Source organism: Pteropus vampyrus, unplaced genomic scaffold (assembly GCF_000151845.1).
Source record: "Pteropus vampyrus isolate Shadow unplaced genomic scaffold, Pvam_2.0 Scaffold375, whole genome shotgun sequence".
Classification (NCBI taxonomy): Eukaryota; Metazoa; Chordata; class Mammalia; order Chiroptera; family Pteropodidae; genus Pteropus; species Pteropus vampyrus.
Window position 1 is genome coordinate 41,913 of NW_011889156.1, and position 3,517 is coordinate 45,429.

At 37.5% G+C, this 3,517-nt stretch overlaps 1 long non-coding RNA gene across 2 annotated transcripts in view; it reads right to left on the bottom strand.

Moving 5' to 3' along the window:
- The window catches only part of LOC111731445, a 29,726-nt gene extending 26,722 nt beyond the window's left edge, over positions 1–3,004 (bottom strand). For both annotated transcript variants that reach the window (XR_002777138.1, XR_002777139.1), the window contains exon 1: positions 2,857–3,004. This is a non-coding gene — a long non-coding RNA (uncharacterized LOC111731445). The remainder of the gene's footprint in view (positions 1–2,856) is intronic.
- Between the last annotated feature and the right edge of the window lie 513 nt (positions 3,005–3,517).

The window sequence follows — 3,517 nt, forward strand, 5'->3', positions numbered from 1 at the left end:
TGGGGGTTTGAAAGGAAAAGGTAAAGTGTTGAGGAAGAACAAATTAGTAGTTACAAAACAGTCACGGACGTAGAGTACAACATAGGGAACATAGTCAGTGGCATCGTAATGGCTGTGGGTGGGTGTGAGAGCCATCAGCGACCGCTTCAAAAACTATATGAACGTCTAACCGATGGACTGTATACCTGGAACTAATAATAAAAGACATAGTCTTTGGGGGAAAAATAGAGAAGATGATCATGAAGAGTTTTGTGCTAAATAGTTGGAAATTTGGGTAAATGGGTAAACTCCTGGCAAAATACAACTTACTAAAACAGACGCGAGATGAAGTAAAAATGTGAAAAGTCCCATAATTACTAAATAGATTTGATAGGTAATTTAAAAACTTCATACACACACATACAAACTCACAACATATGGACTAGTTATTTCAGTGATAAATTTCGACATCGAAGAAATAAAATAATGCCGATATTACATGAATTCTTCCAGAGAAATATAATAGGAAAAGAACCGTTCCTCACTGTCTGTAAAATGTAAAAATAAACAAACCGATAGCATAAAGGAACACAATACGATCTAAATTGTAGGAGTCAGAAAAATACTAGACAGTGTACATAACACGATGTAATATAATACAATGCAACACAGTATAATACATTTAAGTCTGGAGGAAAGTAATTGGAATTGATGCAGATTTTTTTTTGTAGAAGAGGATGCATTTCTTTTTTGGTATTAAGTATAGATCTTGTAACTTCAAGATAAGCACCAAATACAGACATACGTAACTTCCAATCCAGTGGAGAAGAAAAATACAATGATAAATAAAACCCATAATCGAATTTTTAATAATGGAAGAAAATAGAGAAAAAAATTAGAGAAAGTCAGACAAAGAGAAAACAAAGTACTTCGGTAGAAACAAATCATTATCAGTAACTATAATCGATGTCAATGTACTTAATTGTCAATTAAAATGCACGTGTCGTCAGACTGGATTACAAAATAAAACAACTCCTTGCTGTCAAGTAAGAGAAACTCCTATAGTGTCAGAAAGAGAATGGAATGTACATGATGAACAAATATTTTAAGCAAATCAAAGGAAAGCTGATATACCTGTATTAGTTTTGGACAAATAGATTTTAAGGCAAAAAGAATGAGGAGGTATAAAAAGCACCGTGTAATGATTCAGTATGATATTATATAATGGCAAAAGTCAATTCACCAGAGGACATAACAGTCTTAATTTTTTATGTACCTAATAACATCTTCAAAATTCATAAAATAAATTTTGGCAGAACTACAATAATAATAAAATGACATATCTATCACCACGGAGGGGAAGATTTTTATACACTTCTTCAAGTAATTGAAAGGTCAAACAATTAAACAAATAAACTAAGGAAAAGAAGATTTAAACAAAACAATTAACAGTCTAACTATAAGGAATCCTGCACGCCGTAGGACGCTACACCCCACACTCATAAAAGACAAAGCATTTATGAAAACAGATGATGTATTAATTACAAATCTCAACAAATTTTAGAATTGGTCTAACAAAGACCGCCTTTGCTGACCAGGATGCAATTTAATTTAGAAAACGGTAACTAAAGATAGCTAAACTAAATTTAAAAGTACATTTTAAATAAATAACAGGTCAAAGAGGAAATTATATTGGAAAATTTAAAATGTCTAAACAAAAAGAAATGAAAAATTCCTCATGAAAACTTTGGGAATGCAACCAAAGTGGTGCTTAGAAGGATTTTCGCGTCATCGCATGCACACATTGAACTAAGTAGGTGGTTTCTTTAAAGAGTCATTTGCTAAAAGAGGTTTAACCTTGTTTCAAAATCTTCAGGCCTTGAACTGTGATTTTCCTGTTGTGACTTGCAACAAACGTCTTAGAGCATCCAAATCGGCTCCGATTCTTACGAAGCATCAGATCTGCTGAGGCCCTAGGGCCAACTAGCAGCCCTGTACTGCAGTCTGGACCAGCTGGGAAATCTTTTTGCTCTGGGCACAAATCAAACCTGACAGCTTCCTCAGTCACTTGGCAAAGGTATTGGGGCAGAGTAACAGGAAATGATATATGCTGTCTCCAGAATTCAAAGGGGCTCAGCAAGTATGGTACCACCTTCTCTGCGGCTGTGGGCAAAAGATGGAATATCTTTTCTGTGACTCGGGTGAAAGTATCTTGACACACTCTAATCTACTACAGGCGTAACTTCTGTAATGTGGCAGGAAATTGTATTTTCGTGGATTTTTATTTTCACAGGTAATATGTGCCGTAAATACATGGCATCTTGGGTGCCTGCTCCTTCCAGCTTTCTGGACCCTACTGGCGTGCCATTGTGACGGTAGTGAATTTCGTGTGCTGCCTTGAAGAACGATAAGGCAGGCAGGCAGGCGGCCGTGTGTGACAAAGACCAAGAGCTCAGTATCCTGAGCCAGGGGAGTGAATGTGTACTGCTGGCCCCATCTCATGCAAGCAAATGCTTCTACCATTTTCTGAAATTATTCACATCCATTAAAAACAACCATAGTTCCCTTTATGAGTCCCATTTGCTACATTTCCCTTTAAATTGGCTTGCTTCGGTACCTTCTTGGTATTCCGGAACATCACTCTCAGAAGGCACGTGGCCTCAGAGGCCGCAGGTAATGACCTTTTGGCTTTGTGTTCCACGAGCATCTACCTTCCCATCCCAGAATGTGAAACATGCTTCCTTATGATCAACACTGTGTTCTCCCCACTTCTCTGCAACCCGCTTTGTGGATTGCATTTTCTGAACAGGTGAAGTCCCTGTGCAGCATGCAACAGAAACTGATTCTGGCTAACGTAAGCGACATGAAAGAACTTACCTGAGGTTCTGGAGAGCAGCCAGCGCCAAAATAAACGATGAACAATAAACCTTCGGAGAGGGTGGAAAGCAGGACAGTCTCAGGCTTAGCCTCAGCTGGAGTCGCCCTTCCTCCCAGGAAGTGTCTTTCGAAGCCAATTCTGGGTGAGAGAACAGAGCGATTTAGGGTTACACGGCACAGAACAGAACGAGCGACATCGGGCGAACGTCTACTGCACCATAAGGTAAAACAACAACACCGTAACTAACTGCATCCAAATAGAGCCCGTTTTTGGAGACGTGAAAAATCTAGAAAATGGAAGGATGGGAACCCACTACGTTCTGCTAACCAAAGATTTTCACTGTTACTAGTTTTTAAACAATATTTTCCCCAACGAATTAGAAAAAATACTATAACTCGAAACGCTTCAAATGTACATAACAGATTAAATTTGCCAATAAACATGCAGATATAAACAATCTTACATTTTGGTAGTATTCACGCTTTCCTTAAAATTTTTAAAGTTGTTTTTTTTTAACTTATAAACATGACACATATGGATTACATTGCAGAAATATATGCGAAATAAGCAAATGTTTCCTCTAATTCTGAGATAATCCCCAAGATAATCCCTGTTAAAAGCTGGAGATTTTTTCCCCAACATTTCTACATATGCATATAT